The sequence below is a fragment of the Pecten maximus genome, chromosome 17 (assembly GCF_902652985.1).
Source record: "Pecten maximus chromosome 17, xPecMax1.1, whole genome shotgun sequence".
NCBI lineage: Eukaryota > Metazoa > Mollusca > Bivalvia > Pectinida > Pectinidae > Pecten > Pecten maximus.
Genome location: NC_047031.1, coordinates 29,055,257 through 29,075,248, shown reverse-complemented (window position 1 = coordinate 29,075,248; position 19,992 = coordinate 29,055,257).

Here is a 19,992-nt window from a genome sequence, read left to right as displayed (position 1 = left end):
TATGTACGTCCCTGGGTATACGGGACCCTCCCCCTGGTATACCGGGGACGTATATACGTATGTACGTCCCTGGGTATACGGGACCCTCCCCCCTGGTATACCGGGGACGTATATACGTATGTACGTCCCTGGGTATACGGGACCCTCCCCTTGGTATACCGGGGACGTATATACGTATGTACGTCCCTGGGTATACGGGACCCTCCCCCTGGTATACCGGGGACGTATATACGTATGTACGTCCCTGGGTATACGGGACCCTCCCCCTGGTATACCGGGGACGTATATACGTATGTACGTCCCTGGGTATACGGGACCCTCCCCCCTGGTATACCGGGGACGTATATACGTATGTACGTCCCTGGGTATACGGCACCCTCCCCCCTGGTATACCGGGGACGTATATACGTATGTACGTCCCTGGGTATACGGCACCCTCCCCCCGGTATACCGGGGACGTATATACGTATGTACGTCCCCGGGTATACGGGACCCTCCCCCCCCCCCCCCCCCCCCCCCGGTATACCGGGGACGTATATACGTGTGTACGTCCCTGGGTATACGGGACCCTCCCCCCTGGTATACCGGGGACGTATATACGTATGTACGTCCCTGGGTATACGGGACCCTCCCCCCTGGTATACCGGGGACGTATATACGTATGTACGTCCCTGGGTATACGGGACCCTCCCCTTGGTATACCGGGGACGTATATACGTATGTACGTCCCTGGGTATACGGGACCCTCCCCCCCCCCCCCCCCCCCCCCCCCCCCCCCCCCCCCTGGTATACCGGGGACGTATATACGTATTTATCCTGCAACTGCCACCGCATTGTCGGAATACACCCACCGTATATATTTTTGCTGTATACGGCAGTGACGGAAAACAGCTGTATTTTGGAATCTTAGCACGTGCGTCAGTTCGACTACGTTTGAAAGGCGAACATATTTCTGTCATTTTTGACACCGTTTCACTTCAAAATGATTATTTTTGATGATTATTTTCATGACTGTTACAGGATAAATAGAATACATGGTCAGTGTCTTAAAATATAAGCTGTATTTTTGGCTCGGGACAGAAAGACAAAAGTGGCTCCCCAAGGCTCAAAACAACGGCCGCCAGTTACTTTCAGCCTGGAGAGCTTTCGAATGCTAGCATTTATAATCCACAACAAAAAAATAAAGCCACTTCACAAGTTATGAGAGTAATATTTTATAATTAAAACAAAATGTAGTCATCACAAAATAACAATAAGCGCCGTTCTTGATCTAGGAATTATCAAATTGTCAAAGTCAAAGTCGTCACACTCACAGGGGCTCGATTCCGATGAAATGCAAGACACGACATTACACATTTACATTAAAAGTCCAGTATTTATATAAAGAAAATCTCGTGAAAAATCGGGAGTATGGACATGGTTTCCGGTTGTGTATGTATATTGGATTTTAGTTTTGTGGTTATTCACTGATGTCAAAGGCCTACCTTACAAGATCGAGCCCCTGTGAAGTTGAAAATCGTCTGCTAAGATATGACTGGTTAGACTTGTCGAATCTGTTTCGAACGAAATACAAATGTATCCTTGGAATCGTTTTCACCTACTGTCAAGACGACTTTCATTTAGAATTTAAGAACTGATATTCTTCTGAAAATAACGTAAATCCAGTCGATTGAAACGTAGGTGTTTCCGAGGAATCGAGTCTATCCTGTGCAATACCCGTTCAAAGCCGCATCACTTTTAAATGCTAACCGTATAGCATTGCCTCGAAAAACGGCTTGGATTTTAAACAATTGGAAATTATGCAGTTGTGAATAATTTGACGATATCTACAAACGTTTATGAAATAGAAAATAAAGTCAAATCTGTGCAAAACCATTCTATGTGTTTGGTATTAATAACGACACGAGGGACTATATTATTCCTTCTGGAAATGTCGGCTGTTCCGGTATTTGAACTAGATGACGTCAGTGATAGGGTAAGCGGCAAATTTAAACGCGTCATAATCAACAGTTAATAAAAAAACTTTATGAATGTAAATATAAGCATTGAACTGTTACCAAATGGTAGTATACAGTCGATATGAATACAATTTGGGTGACAGATAAATAGAATGTCGCCCGTAACGGGCGACATTCTATATATCTGTCACCATTATTGTATTCATATCGACTGTATACTACCATTTGGTAACAGTTCAATGCTTAAATGTACGTCACTGGTATACGGGTCAGTTCTGAGCGACGTTGATTGAATGGTTTGGCCTGTGTCTTATAATTCTATCCAACTCGCCCTTTATTGGTCTGTCGGGGAGAGGTCGGATCAACCTGAAATTTGATGTGGATACTAAACGTATATTGTTTTCAATTATACCATTATTTCATTAAATATTGCCTTTTAATTGTCTGTAAACCAGGCAGTTTCCAGTTGCATTCCTTTCAGTATAGAAGTATGCTGGTGAAAGAATTTAGGAGTTCAGATCAGACGGGTGGACCCAATTCACACCCTCTGAATGCCGATTACCAGGGTCGCTTGGTAGTGCAAAACACAAAAAGGTCACGTGGTAAAGGCATTACTTCCGGTAGTGGCAAGTTGCGAAGTTCCTACCATTTACGTTATCATGTTTTTATTTTTTGCATGAAAAAACGCCAGGAACAATATATGTTTTTATACATGTCTATTTACAATGTACTTGTGCTTGATCACGAATTTCAGCTCTGTGATACCTTGAATGAAATTTCACTGGAGAGGGTGTAACTTTACTAACCAGAATAATTACTGTCGGATCAGTCCATAACGAGGCCAAGAACAAGCGCTCGATTATTGCAAGCGTCCGGATGATCCTCTCTAAGTCCGTTGCTATATATGGCGGTAGCGATACTTAGTCACACGTCACGATGGCGGTGTTGGCACCGAACAGGACTATAAAGGTGGCAGTCCAGGGCAGACTACACTTTAGGTATAATGGATATATACTCTTGGATTTACGCTATCGTAAAGATACACTATGGCCTTCCGCGAGGTCATGTGCAATGTTCGCACAAGGAAAAGTGTTCTATCTCTAAATAACACCGCGGCCATCTATGTGTTCGGGGAGTGATTGTCCGTTTACACGGAGCTATCCGACGAGTCGGACAATGGCGTTTTTCTTGATTGTAATAAACATCAGCAAATATACTTATGTATAAAATATTAACAGTCTAACAGACATATACATGGTTATCCTTGTTATGTCCACTACAGCATGTCACCTCGTCACTCCCACTTTACTGGCACGTGTACCTGTAGGTCATTTATAATCCATGCATACTACTTCACATATTCATTAACACATGATTTAAATGCGAGTAGACAGGTAATCATATTTAAAGTATTTACAAGGGAATATGAAACACTAACATTCTTTTATATTCGTCTAAAATTAGATAAATAAATAGTAAATAAATCAATATCTATAAATAGATATAAATTAATAAACAAAAATAGATAAATAGCAAACAAAACAAAAATAAATGAATAAATAAACTGATAATGAGAGATAAACAATTAATAGATAAGTGTGACACGAGTTGTCAAAGTGTCACCAACCACCAATACGAATTAAATACTGCGACAACAATGACAGAATACCATGCTATGTTATAACAACCATAGGTAAATAGGTCAAACACGTGAAAATTTTACATACGTGTTAGATTAAATTTAGGTAAATAGGTCAAACACGTGAATATTTAACATGCATGTTAGATTAAATTTAGGTAAATAGGTCAAACACGTGAATATTTAACATGCATGTTAGATTAAATTTAGGTAAATAGGTCAAACACGTGAATATTTAACATGCATGTTAGATTGAATTTAGGCAAATAGGTCAAACACGTGAAGATTTTACGGACGTGTTAGATCAAATTTTTTCAGGCGTGGTCGTTGTATTGTATATCCTCACGACCTGCTCAGGCTGTTACTTAAATAAAGAACCTTCATCGTGACCAAGAGTCATATAAGTTGTTTATCGTGTGGTACGTATAATCAGAACCTTCAGACCAACCAAGAGTCAGATAAATTGTTTGTCGTGTGGTGCGTAAGAACCCCATCGCAGACCAGAACGAAATCTCCCCTTTCGTCGAATATGCAATGTAGGCACAGAAACATATGCTTCTGGGAGGCGATATCATATGTGAGTAGAATATGTACACATGCTTAAGGGCAACTTTTTTTTTTTGTATTTATTTTATTTTTCAAGTTTTTTTCAGCATAGTAAAAACATAAATATAACACATACACTTACACTCGCACATAAGATCATAATCACATCACATATATGATATCATCATTATCATCGATATCATCATCATAGTTCATTATATCATCCTTTTCATGCTACACATTCAATTCCTTTACACACATTAATTCTTAAATATTTAACATACAATGTAGTGACCACACCTATTCCTACAGTGTACATCATCACGATCATCATCATGATAATCATCATCATCATCATCATCATCATCATCATCGATCATCATCATGATAATCATCATCATCTTAAAGGCAACTTGGTTATAAGCATGTTAATTCAAATTGGATTGTCAAGTGCGGCATTTTATAATATTGTTACTGCATCAAACACACACATGATTTGTGATTCAAGCAATTTAGAAAAAGATAAATAAACAAGCCAGCGACAGGTGTACGAAGAACGATATTCAAAATTGATCAAATAATTTATGATACGGTGTAATTAATCTCAGGGAGTTTGGTCCCTGTGTCACGCGCTCGTTGTGTCTACATTATATACAGTAGGTAAATTAAGAAGTAACAGAAGCAGTCTATGAAATGTAAAAGTATTGAATGGGCCTGGCTAATACAACCAGCAAGGAAGATGGCGAAAATTAAAAGAATATTAGAACAAAAATTCAAACGATACCATCAGACAAAAAAACCCAGAAAGCAATGTTTTGGGTTGTATAAAGTAATTTGATAAACATGTTTGTACATTGTATTGATGCGGATAAAAACGTAAGTGGATGTGTTATTAAGTACCAGTTAATACCATAAGAATTAAAGTTTATTTGAGATGACAAGTGACGTCAACTTTGATGCAATGAATCCTGTTCGTTGAAAATCCTACCCGAGGATTAACACTCGTCAGTGTACGCCTATGTGATGGAATACGAGTTTCTGTGAAGGTTATCACCGTCCTTGAATTGGATTTAAATGTGGTCACGACAGTCAAGGTTGTACTGGGACGGGTGTCTAGGGGGACACCAACAGTCAGGGTCGTACGAGGATTGGTGTCTAGGGGGACACCAACAGTCAGGGTCGTACTGGGGCTGATGTCTAGGGGGACACCAACAGCCAGGGTGGTACGAGGATTGGTGTCTAGGGGGACACCAACAGTCAAGGTCGTACTAGGACTGGTGTCTAGGGGGACACTAACAGTCAAGGTCGTATGAGGACGGGTGTCTAGAGGGACACCAATAATCAAGGTCATATGAGGACGGGTGTCTAGGGGGACACCAACAGTCAGGGTCGTACTGGGGCTGATGTCTAGGGGGACACCAACAGCCAGGGTCATAAGGACGGGTGTCTAGGGGGACACCAACAATCAAGGTCATATGAAGACGGGTGTCTAGGGGGACACCAACAATAAAGGTCATATGAGGACGGGTGTCTAGGGGGACACCAACAGTCAAGGTCATATGAGGACAGGTGTCAAGGTGGGCACCAATAGTCAAGGTCATATATGGACGGGTGTCTAGGGGGGCACCAACAGTCAAGGTCATAAGAGGACGGGTGACTAGGGGAACACCAACAGTCAAGGTCATATAAGGACGGGGGTATAGGGGGACACCAATAGTCAAGGTCATACGAGGACCGGTATCTAGGTGGGCAACAACAGCGAAGGTCATATGAGGACAGATCTTCGGGGCACCAACAGCCACAGTCATGTGAGGACTGGTGCCTAGGAAGTCACCAACTGTTTCGGACCTGACTGTTCATAAAAGATCTTGGAAATGTTGGTTGTTAATTATCTGTGTAGAGGAAATATCGAGTTGACAAATTCCAGTACGTGCATGAAAACTCGCATCCGTCGATTCCGAATACAGTGAAATCCAAACCAAGTGTTAACAAATGAAAACACGAAATCATTTCCTACCCTGGCTTACATCATTGTCTGTCCAATCTTATCAGACATCACTGTCTGTCCAATCTTATCAGACATCAATGTCTGTCCAATCTTATCAGGCATCATTGTCTGTCCAATCTTATCAGACATCATTGTCTGTCCAATCCTATCAAACATCACTGTCTAACCAACCTTATCAGACATCACTGTCTGTCCAATCTCATCAGACATCATTGTCTGTCCAATCTCATCAGACATCATTGTCTGTCCAATATCATCAGACATCATTGTCTGTCCAATCTCATCAGACATCCTTGTCTGTCCAATCTTATCTGACATCATTGTCTGTCCAATCTTATCAGACATCATTGTCTGTCCAATCTTAATGTGACATCATTGTCTGTCCAATCTTGTCTCTGTCCAATCTTATCTGACATCACTGTCTGTCCAATCTGATCTGACATCATTGTCTGTCCAATCCTATCAGACATCATTGTCTGTCCAATCTAATCAGACATCACTGTCTGTCCAATCTTATCTGACATCAATGTCTGTCCAATCCTATCAGACATCACTGTCTGTCCAATCTTATCAGACATCATTGTCTGTCCAATCTTATCAGACATCAATGTCTGTCTAATCTTATCAGACATCATTGTCTGCATCACTGTCTGTGCAATCTGATCAGACATCATTGTCTGTCCAATCTTATCAGACATCACTGTCTGTCCAATCCTATCAGACATCACTGTCTGTCCAATCTTATCAGACATCATTGTCTGTCCAATCTTATCAGACATCACTGTCTGTCCAATCTTATCAGACATCCTTTTCTGTCCAATCTTATCAGACATCACTGTCTGTCCAATCTTATCAGACATCACTGTCTGTCCAATCTTATCAGACATCACTGTCTGTCCAATCTTATCAGACATCACTGTCTGTCCAATCTTATCAGACATCATTGTCTGTCCAATATTATCAGACATCACTGTCTGTCCAATCTTATCAGACATCACTGTCTGTCCAATCTTATCAGACAGAATTGTCTGTCCAATCTCATCAGACAGAATTGTCTGTCCAATCTTATCAGACATCACTGTCTGTCCAATCTTATCTGACATCACTGTCTGTCCTATCTTATCAGACATCACTGTCTGTCCAATCCTAACAGACATCACTGTCTGTCCAATCTTATCAGACATCACTGTCTGTCCAATCCTATCAGACATCATTGTCTGTCCAATCTTATCAGACATTATTGTCTGTCCAATCTTATCAGACATCATTGTCTGTCCAATCTTATCAGACATCACTGTCTGTCCAATCTTATCAGACATCATTGTCTGTCCAATCTTATCTGACATCACTGTCTGTCCAATCTTATCAGACATCATTGTCTGTCCAATCTTATCTGACATCTATCCCCAGGGTTCGATTCCCCAATCTTAAGTGAAACGATACGGTGTCCCCTGACCGACCGTGTAGGATTGATTTCCTCCACAGTAAGACACCTCGCACGCTTCCACCAACAAACGTGATTTATAACTTGTTTCGCAATTGTTGTCAAACATAAATTAAGTTAACATGACATATAGTACATATACAAACAACAATGGTTACAACGGAAACTCTTTCACTACAATATAACATTTGTATATCTATACGGAAATCAGGATGGCATCAAATGCATTATCTCACACTCCCACGCAGTGTCTCACTTAATTATCGAATATCAAACATGACATGGAGGTTTATATCTCTAGCGACCAATCAAAATCATTTTATGAATGTTTCCACATGGTTTGTTGTGCATTTGTATGCCATCTTGTCAAGCAATCAAAAGAACATAAAATCGACATTTCTGATTGGTCAGATTTTCAGAAACCATTTTCCGCGGGACCAATCTGATTACTGGATTTCGTTCTGTCATAAATAACTCGTAAATAAGTTACTTTTTCTACCAATGCCCCAGGGGATCAGTCGGAGCTATTCGAAGACTGATCTCGTGGTTAACGACTGTACATTTGGATTTCCCTGGCTTATCACTGATAATGGCACGTTGCTTTTAACGAACAATTAAATATCAAATATGAAATCTCTTTTTACTAAGCATTGGTGTAACGCTGTGATTATCTAGAAAAGCACGATAACTCGCCCACCTCCAGAGGGCGCCATCTATGATTAACTCATCGCTAAGAAAACATCATTACGTCTTAGCGTCAACCAATTCAAATCATATTTACGTGTGAGTTTAACGCGACATATCTCGTGATGTACACACGTCTGCGATGGAGATGATCTCTACTGCTGGGATAAGACATGCCGATATGACACCATAACGAGGCTCTAGCACGGGTTCCATCAACATTAATCTGTGTCTCGGCGACAGGGAGGCTTTGGATGTTTGACGGGATCGCCGCACCTCTCAGTAGTGTGTAGGTTTAGTGTACGGGGTTGGCATGTACACGATGTAGAAATAGTTACAATAGGACTGCGTCATAATAGAGGATATCTGACAATATTTACATTTCCACTGTGTGTTCTCTATATGAAGGTACTAACAAAATTAGCGTTCATTCCTAGGTGAACAATTAACCTGCCGCGTATGAATACATACAGTACATTGTTGACGGTGCCAATGCAGAAGTGTGAATATAAAATCGCGTTTGATTACAAATGAAATAATGTTTTATCAACTTTAAAACTTGTTAATAATTGTAAAATTGAAGACAACATTTCAATATTTTTCTTTCATGATGATTAAAATAATGAATTTGTGTGGAACTATATTTTGTGTACTTGTGTACTTGATTACCTTTCCCGCCAAATTGGAACTATTTGTTACGCTGTTACATCGATCATTCAGCTGTTTCGTCACTACGTATAACGAACGTAGAATACTGTTTCTTATGATTTTTTTTCAAAGATTGCGTTGAAAAATAGTTTTGAAATGTAAATATAAGAAATAATTGTTATTTTTTGTTGTTCACTGGTGTATGAACGGCGTTTACCGGTCCGTCTGCGGGTAAGCCTCTTGAAATGACGCGCGTCATGTTGAAATATCTGTCAAAAAATGCCGTTCATACACCTGTGAACAACAAAATATAACAATTATTTCTTAAGTGTAAACATCTAATTACAGTTTGGTGGTCGGGGGCGACATGTAAACAATGTAGAAATAGTTACAGTATGACTGGGTCATTATAGTTTGGTGTAGTTTATGTATATATATCTACATTTGGATGGCATAGCCACAATGCAAAATAACTAAAGAGACCTGCAGTCTATGAAAGCATAAGTGACACCAACATTTTTGACATCATTCCATGCATTCCATTTTTATGTATGGACAATACAGCTATTTGATAATTGAATGATAGAAATATAAAGACACAGTACATAAATGTTTATACCTAACCACAAATACAAATCCTCTCCTTGGTTTGTATGATTAGACCTATCACGGGGACGCTCGCTATCTATTGTCTTACATACGGTTGAGTGACAATGTAAACAGACAACTCAAGCAAAGTCTACACGATAGTATGGTGGCTCGTTAGGGCCAAGTATCAAATTAATCTCGCGTTTGCGCCGTCGCGTTTTCGCATTCTCGCCGTCGAGTTTTCGCATTCTCGCCCTTTTGCATTCTTGCGTTTTCGCTCCCTCGCCGTCGCGTTTTCGCATTTTCGCGTTTTTGACCTAAGACCTAACGAGCCACCATACGATAGAGACATGCCCCTGTGTTCCGCCCCCATTAACAGCGTTTTGGCTACTTCAGCTAGCTAAAGATACCCGGTTATTTTGTTTTACTCTGACGCCAACCAATCTTACACATCTGAACCCTTTAAGACACTGCGTAAGTTTCGCTCAGATTTCAGAGCGGAAAGAAAGATATAATGATAGAAGTATTTATTACTTGATGACAATGGGGTGTACTACAGTTTAATTACATTGTATTATGTATCTCATTACCATAATTCAATCACTGATTCATTCCAACTTAAAAGTAATCTGCCACAAAACATTTTGCTACATCATACCATAGCTTCAAGTAACCTATTTCGAACACGGCGGCATTGGTTGTTAAAAATCAAAGTGTCGAGGCCACTTATAGGTGCTGTGCATGAGGGATTACATACATGAGAAAAGTAAATATTATATAAATATAAACAAAAAACATAAAATATTTTATTGCTTTTTTAAAGTGCATTCCTTAATGTTTTACTGATGATTATCCTATGTCATTTTATGGAATTTTATTTACTTTAAAAAGGCTGTGGCTGCGTTAAAATTGTGATGAACAGTGAAGAATTACGTTTTCAAACCTCACTTAAATTGGCATATTATGATTAAATTTACTTTTTAGATCGATTAATCTCTGATGTCGCGATTCCCCATATATAAGATTCCTGTGAATAACTCTCCCTGTTTATTTCGGTTCCTTAGTTTATAAATTGTACTCAATTTACTGCTTTCTCCGTATAGGCCTAACTAATCTGTATCCTAATTAGAGATCTGACAACTTTCGTGAGAAGAAACTCGTCTAGGAAATTTCATTTGTTCCCAATGAAGTGGCCCACCTTATATCTGTTCGGATGACTAGTTATATCGCACGTTTATGCTATATACTTTGTGCAAGCATGTAACCGCTTTATTGTTACCGGAATCTCTGTTGCGGAAACAACCTAACGCTATAGGTTTCGCCTCATAATCACTTCAACCAACTCAACCAGCACGGCCATTTTTGTGTGGCCTACTTGACTTCCCGGAATTGACGTTAAATCGGAAGTATTCTACTTGAATTTTAAGTAACGAACGTAAAAACAATAGGATATTTCACTTATCGATTTCCAATAGGAAAATCCGAGACTTAAAACAGCATTCGACGGCCGAGGGCCATTTTCATCAACACAAGAGCTCGAGGTGACTTTCCAATGTCGCATCAACTAGAGTGTATACGAGTTACCTCCCCTCACACAAACCTGAGTGAGGAAGAAAAGGTAATAATTTGCACAGAAAATAGTTCAGAACACTCAGGGATAAAGCAGGTCATTGAGTACGATTTAAATATTCAACAAATGTCTTCAAACAAGTAAAAGTGTGAATCATATTACTTAATCACAAACGAATACTTCGCGGAAGGAGACAAGATTACCCAGTATGTTGTTAACGTTTTTTTGGGAAAAAATATTTCCGGTTCCATCCTGAACTCATCGGGATTTATCATTGAAATACGAGACACTTTGACAATCGGAACACATCGCCTCCGTATGCGAACGTAGGCTTCGAAGAAAATGACAAGGGGTTCCGATTGTACATTTTGATTCCCCAGCGAGTTACGAATACATTTGCGAAATTGGACCAAGCGGAACGAATAAAAAAAACATACAAAGAAAATAGCTTTTCGGTTTGATTTTGCTTTACATTCTATTTTTTTGTATTTACCGATCCGCCATTTTATATCCGATTTTTTATTCGATTTAGTCTGGAGATTTAAAAAAAACTTTGTCATTTTGTGTCTTTGATGAACATTTATGTAATTTATCTAATGACGGATTCATTGAATAGTTGATAATAACACGACACTGTTAAATGTCTAACTGTAATTTAGATGGTTAATATGATCAAATTCCAAATTTTGAAAGTTAAACAAACCTGCGCCGTGTGAATCTTACATGGGAAGTTAGAGATTACAAGGCTTGTCATCAGTTTCTTGCCGTGTAATCGTCGTGAGGCCTACCCCGATACCCCTGATCAATCGGTCCGTGTTCTCGACATAAAACTCGAACTGATGTAGCAACTACCAAATGTCGTTATGTCTTTACGCAGTATATGATTAAGTTCACGCCATGTTTTGTTGCTAACTCACACTAAACTTTCGAGACCAAATCAACGCGGTCGTATCCAACTGGCGGTTCGATGGTAATTAATGAATTTATTCAAACTCAAAATTCCGTTCCGGGTGACAATTCGACATATCATATGGCGCTAGTGGGCTATGTAGCGTTTGTCTGAAAAGCCCTGGAATTGAAATCGGCCGTCAAATAGTTCACGTGTGATCACATTGATGAACATTTCGCTTCAGAGCTGGACATTTTTTTTCGTGAGGAATTAACCCGTAAAAAGAAGTAGAAACTTTATAATACAACTGAAAAAAATCAGCAGTAATTCCCGGTGATAGTACAACTAGTCACCGTCCTCACTTGATCCCAACCGTAGGTGTCCCCTTTGACACTTGTCCCGATATGACCCATCTATTTCCGTCTCCATAGACACCCTTTCTATCGCGATCCCGGCTGTTTGCGCCCGCATAGACAACTGTCCGCACACGACCTGGGCGTCTCCTTGACATCCATTTTTACACATTATACCTTTTGTTTTGGTGTCTCCGTAGACAACCGTCCTCACAGGACCCGGCTTTTGTTTTGGTGTCTCCCTAGACAACCGTCCTCACAGGACCCGGCTTTTGTTTTGGTGTCTCCCTAGACAACCGTCCTCACATGACCCGGCTTTTGTTTTGATGTCTCCTTAGACAACCGTCCTCACAGGACCCGGCTTTTGTTTTGGTGTCTCCCTAGACAACCGTCCTCACAGGACCCGGCTTTTGTTTTGATGCCTCCTTAGACAACCGTCCTCACAGGACCCAGCTTTTGTTTGGTGTCTCCGTAGACAACCGTCCTCACAGGACCCGGCTTTTGTTTTGGTGTCTCCCTAGACAACCGTCCTCACAGGACCCGGCTTTTGCTTTGGTGTCTCCGTAGACAACCGTCCTCACATGACCCGGCTTTTGTTTTCATGTCTCCTTAGACAACCGTCCTCACAGGACCCGGCCTTTGTTTTGGTGTCTCCCTAGACTACCGTCCTCAAAGGACCAGCTTTTGTTTGGTGTCTCCGTAGACAACCGGACTCACAGGACCCGGCTTTTGTTTTGGTGTCTCCCTAGACAACCGTCCTCACATGACCCAGCTTTTGTTTGGTGTCTCCCTAGACAACCGTCCTCACAGGACCCGGCTTTTGTGTTGGTTGGTGTCTCCCTAAACAACCGTCCTCACAGGACCCGGCTTTTGTTTTGATGTCTCCTTAGACAACCGTCCTCACAGGACCCGGCTTTTGTTTTGATGTCTCCCTAGACAACCGTCCTCACAGGACCCGGCTTTTGTTTTGATGTCTCCTTAGACAACCGTCCTCACAGGACCCAGCTTTTGTTTTGGTGTTTCCCTAGACAACCGTCCTCACAGGACCCGGCATTTGTTTTGATGTCTCCCTAGACAACCGTCCTCACAGGACCCGGCTTTTGTTTTTACGCCTCCCTGACAACCGCCTTCAAATGAGTATGGTTGTTGGTGTCTCTCATGGTTTCTTTCAATATATGATATTAGGTTGGTGCTGACACGCAACACAGGTACCAACACGTAAAATACTCATGGGTCCTCTAGGGCTTGAGAGGACGATTATCACTTAGTTATGCTATCCGACTATATTGTCTCTGGCACGTCGTTATTATTTTTTGATGTTGTCAATGTTATGTAAATTTGTATATTGTGCATTTGTAGGATACTTATGAGTCGGAAGACCCGAAGTTAATACAGAACCTGAACTTGTCAAATACCAACACCTCATGGGTCTGTCTGTCTGCTTGAGAGGACGACTATCAAAACAATATTAACTATTGACGCTGTGGCCTCCTACTAAATAACAGGGTTCTAGGCCTTGTGAAACTTAAGAAGAAATTCTTTAGTGTTTTAACATGTTTCACCACTGTTACCGTGAACATGGGCCAGGGCCATTCGTGAGGAAAAAAGTTCATAGCACTTAGCCCTGGTACCTGCTGTACAAATATTAGACATATTGATCTTATTTATCTCGGAAAGAAGATTCTCAAAAGAATTTCACCATTTTGACTCATTTGACGTTGATTAACATATTTGATCATGTGACTTTGAAAACAGTTCAAGGCAATCGATATTAGAAGACCAAATATCAGGTCTGCAGGACTTATGAAACAAGAAGACATTTAAAAAAAAACATTTCTTTTACATATTTGATCAGTGTTGCATTGAAATTACAATTACACAAGGAATCGTTATCGTGCTCCGTCCTAGGTATCTGCTGACAAAATATCAGATCGTTGGGTCATCTGGTATTTGAGTAGAAGATTCCTAGATATTCTAACATATTTGACCGTTGTGACCTTGATAATAAGTCAAGGCTATTCATATGAATCAATGACATAATTTTAATGTACATTACAAAGCTACCTCAGAACCCAGTTACTTATAGTTTTCTAGAAGTTAAAACTTGACGGACTGGAACAAACGGACGACAGACAACCACTTCTGTACCATACCATAACCTCACAGATCATTCGTGCCGTGTGAGCCAGAATCTCGTGTTCTGTCATGTAGTCAATATGACATTGAGGTGTATTAATCCTACATTAGGATTTCCGTCAGCGGCAGGGCATGGCACTTCATCAGGATTAACGTTAATCGGCATCTCAGATAAACCTTATATATAGTAAAAGATTATTTTGATATATTCACTCATACCATAATAATACATGTACACACGTATTTTCGTTATTGGTTAAATGGATTGATTCAAATGACTTTCATCCAAAACATTTATCTGACCTCATAGGAACGACATCACGATGACAAACCACTGTGGCCGAATACTTAATATTGAACGAAACAGTGAACGTAACTGGACAGATACTTAGCTCCAAACAATAAAGGATGTATTCCTTCGGTTAGGAATCATACAATCTAGGAAACAGATACTGTTTCAACGGGCTTCCGATAAGGCCAATGGTGGCAAGCATGAAATAGACTCTCCGAGTATTAATCAATGAGGTAGTCACCAGCTACTACAAGAAAAGCGAAGCTTCAAAATGTAACTGGGCTGAGTTAAACGCGTTGACGAGGTAGCTCAAAAGGCTGGATCCTCCGTGTATAGATGGGATATCCCTGTTTGGTCGTCACGTTCCCTCCTCCTGTTACTTTATATACACTTGTTGGATTTTTATGTCGCGTTTGCGCGTGGCGATGTTGCTGGTTCATCATATATATCTTTTTTTATCTCGTTTCAATCTATTCAAAGTGGCCATCATGTATAAGAGAATGATTTTTGTTTGTCTACAGTCGAATTGCAGACAAAGGATCACCCCTAATTTTACCAAAAAAAGTTCATCCCTGTGAAGTAAAATTGAATGTTTAAATTAATTCTTATATTTACCGTTTTAGTTGCATACCCATTTAAGCGAGATTTAACCAATTAAAGCGAGTTTTACACACATTAAAGCGAGTTGTACAAAAAAATAAGCGTTGAATAAACGTAACAAATAACATGTTCATAGAACAAAACTTTCCACGAAAAAAACAAATGACGTCACCCATCAGATTTTAATATCATTGTATACACTAGAGTTATACAAATCTGCTGTAAAATCTAACAAAGGTTTTTTCATTAAATACCCGCCGTCGCTTTTGTCTCAAAAGATTCATTTGAATTCACACCATTTTGACTTGGATGTACGTGTAGCAGGTTAGTGAATTTACGTGTGTGTAACACCAAAACTGTAAATTGTCGTTATTAACTTCGTTTGGATCATTTTCTTTCAGACAAAATTATTGTACCACATTAATCACGAATTCAGATAACGACCCTTGGAGATGATGGTCAGACCTAGACCATATTGCCAGTCACATGGATTAATGTGGTGTACCAGTAACACAGTAAAAGGGGTATGCAGTTGTTATAGGAGGACTACAAGTCAAATTGTTCAAAAGGAGCCGTCCAGGGGCGAGGTCAGAAAGGGAGTAAAGATTTAATGCGAGTTGCAAAAGCGACAAACATCAATGAAGATGTAGAAAAGTATTTATTTTGTTGCATAGATAAAATACGTGGATGATTGAATATTGCTCGCTAAGTAGCTGTGTTGATATTTCTATTCTTTATTTGCAATTGCTCTGTATATATAATAATGTAGGTATATAGGGTCTTTATACATGCAACACTTTTATTCTGAAATCTGTTATCAATGCAATGTCGTCCACTAGCAGTACTTAGGGACGAATCGTCTTTGAACTCTTCGATATACTTTCACGTGCGTGAGAATTCAAAATATCTCTGCCGTTGGTCGCATAGCGTTCTAGTGTTGAACATGATACAGTCACGCTAGTATCCGCCTTCGGCCCACGTTAGCCGAAGGGTTCACTGTTGTTTCTCCAGTTACTAAAACATTATTCTTATTGTATTTTATTGTATTTCCAGTACTTCTTATATATATTATGTGATTGTATTTGTATTTTTTGTGTTTTGATAAAGGGGCGGATTGCCTCGAAAATTTAACAAGCCTCATTGTCCACACTGTTTGAATTACTTATTTGCCCCATAGGGTCGTTATACATGTATATACTGGATCCTAATAAACAGAAATAGAAAATTGACCATGTAGTACATGTAATAACGACAGTAAAGACAAGAGGTTAAATAATTTGTCGAATATTCGAGGCAATATGTCCCTTTAAATATTCAAAATAAAATCGAACACCAGGTAGGCTTCAAAGAATTTGAATTCAATAAGTCGTAACTATCCAATAAAATTATCAAAGGTCAAACACAGAAACAGAAATCATCCCTGTTCAACACTCACTACTCACGGGCTGAAATACCCAAACTAGGCAACACACTTTGACCAAACACGTGGACCTTAGCACGATGGTCAGGCACGTGGAAATACCTCGGTCAATGTAATGATTGACTGGCCTGATTATTTGTGTATAGGGATTTAAGTAGAGCATCACGCGTAAAAACAATATGAGTGATATTCACGTCGATATTAAGCGTACTCTTTCTGGACCACGAGATCGTATGAAATTCAATCAGTATTGATTTATAATATCGCCTAGCATTGTCGTATAGTACCCGTTAGAGGCACTCGTCCAAACAACACAGAGTTATCGCCCTTACTGCCTCGCCCAAATACGCAAATAATGGAACGTGTACCAATCGCCTTAAAAGCGTAGACGAGTTGACTTCATAATCATATTAGTGACGCCAATTTTACAGGTTTTTGTTTAATGGTTGTACGCGTTTAACGTTCCCGGCAACTCGATAATGTGATTCAAGGTATATCTAAATAGCAAATCCAGTGATATCAGTGTAAAAGTTGAGGAAATTTATAAACTTTATTGAGTAGATTATATGGTGACTGTCTGCTTACAAGTTACCACTGTACCGGCTGTTGATACTATTCGGAATTCCTTAGTCATTTGACAGCGGAAGTGTTCCGAGTACAGGTAATTTGGCGCGAATATTGCCGCGGTTGTCTATATAAGCCGGTACGCTGTGTAGTGCGTCAGTCAGATGGAAAGTCTCTATAGGACTGCCTGGCTCAGCTCTCCCTGACTCACGGAGTCAGATAGAAAGTCTCTATAGGACTGCCTGGCTCAGCTCTCCCTGACTCACGGAGTCAGATAGAAAGTCTCTATAGGACTGCCTGGCTCAGCTCTCCCTGACTCACGGAGTCAGATGGAAAGTCTCTATAGGACTGCCTGGCTCAGTTCATATAGTATGTGTGTTGAGTGTGTGACAGATATAAGGTTGTATAATTTGTCTCTGTGTCTCTGTATATTTTTACATAGTGTTTAGTGGCATCCTAATAAAACTACCTGAACTTTATATGTCTTGAGTTTGTGTTTATTTGCCAGACTTCACGTACAAATTATGACCCAGAATGTAAGACCCTGACGGACCCAAGATCACCGAACCTGGATATAAATATTTTAAAGGTGTCGGTTTGAGGTGAAAAGCCGCTCCTTTTACATCAGTAATATTTCACAAGTACACATGTATATAAACCCCAACTATGCTTCAATCTAACAGAAGTATATCAATTAACTTTAGCGTGTTGACATGCGATTTGTTAAGTTGTTTGTAAAATTAAGAAAAAAAAGGCGAAAAATGTATGTGTCAGGAAGACACCAATAGCTCATGTGTGTCGCATATATTGCACAAGACATGCATTTCGTATTTCTCACAAGTGTCTATCGCAAACAATAGGCTAGTTAATGAAATAAGACGCTATCCCTCGATGAACACCTTGGCCCAGTTGTTCAAAGGGTTATTATTAGGCTAATCACAGTTTAGCAACAATCTTAAAATTCTGATAAAAATCGTTTCTGGTAAAACAAATTTGACAAATTTTTTGAGACTAGACTAATAATTACCAGTCTCCTCCTACTTTTCTATTCAGAGGAATATACACATTCAGGTTTTGAAGTAAAAGAGAAATGAATTTCTCACCAATCAAGTGATTAAGATTATCATCGTTTTTAACAACTGGCCCCGTTGTTACTATCCTAGTACTTTAACCAGTGTCTCAAAACCTATCTTTTGTTCGTGTTTTACATTCGTTTCATATACTTTGAATTAGAACTATGGTTTTGTTTGCATACCAATATCACGTATTTATAATTTCAAAGGACGTTTGAGTGCGCGCTAACTTTACAGCTTCGTGTTCATTCAAGCATGTCATCCTTTTGAACTAGATCTGCCTCAACAGTTACTTCACATCACGTGATGTTGACAATAAACAAAAAAGTATACCTTCCAGATAGGAAAATAAATCATTTTAATGAGTAATTATGTTACAAATATGTACATCAACACATACAGGGTTACAATGCAATTTGTCCATACGAGGTCAACACACAGGGGATGTCCAATCATTTGAGATGGACTGATCAGATCCCTTCAATCCTCAGACACGATGTTTTACGATAAAATATGGCAATGTGTCTATAACATTAGAGTCCAGAGACACACGATTAGCACATACAGTATAATATATGTATACGTCAACTATTTTACAGTTAGGTGCCTAACCTGTACTATCGTCACTGAAACATAATATTCAGCTAACATTGAAAAGAAAAATATAGAGAGAAATAACATAGGAAACAATAGTCGTTAGCTATATGATTGATCCTTGTTTGGTTATTTTCAGAAAAAGTTTTTCAACGAAAACATTACATTGTTTGGTATAAAACAAGGAACAGAAATAATCCAGGACCTTCCGCAGTATTTTTTAACATTTGTAGATTTCCAAGGTTATTTTTAGATAGATGCTTCTTTTGTTCCATAATAATTCTAGTTAAATGCATTTTGTGAACAATCCAATTCAAATACAAACATCCGCTACAATACTGCATATTTTTTTTAAATTTCGCGGGGAATATTTCGTGATTGTCCCTGTCGGAACTAGTTACCGAGTATTACGTTTCGCGCAACACCCAATTGTAAGCATTCTGTAGTTAACATTTCCATAAATTTGTGTGTACATATACACGTTAACAGGCCTTGTTTTCGCGTTGTGTATCTCCTGACTGCGAATATAGCGAAATTAAATTTCCAGCGAGAACAAAACTTACCACACAGTAGTACAACACTACGCTCGTTTGACATAGCTAATTGTCCAGAAACACAAAATTAGGAATATTAACATAGTTAACATGTTCTATGGAAGAAGATTTCAAAATATCTACCTCAAAAATGATTTTCAGTAATTATCGGTAATGTATTGAGTGCTTGTAAAAATGTTTAATGCTATTATGCTTAGCATTACATACCCTTGATCCGATAGTAATAATAAGGCATATTTAGTGTTAGTTCTTCTGGGTGAACACGGCCCGAGTAAAACAATCGAATATCATCACATTGTATATCGAAAAAGGTTGCAATATATCAACATATCTTAACAATGCGTATATTTTATGGATTAAAAAATCGCTGTCTAAAAAGATATATTTTAAATTTTAACTTTTAATTGATAAATCTTTTGGTCCATACATATA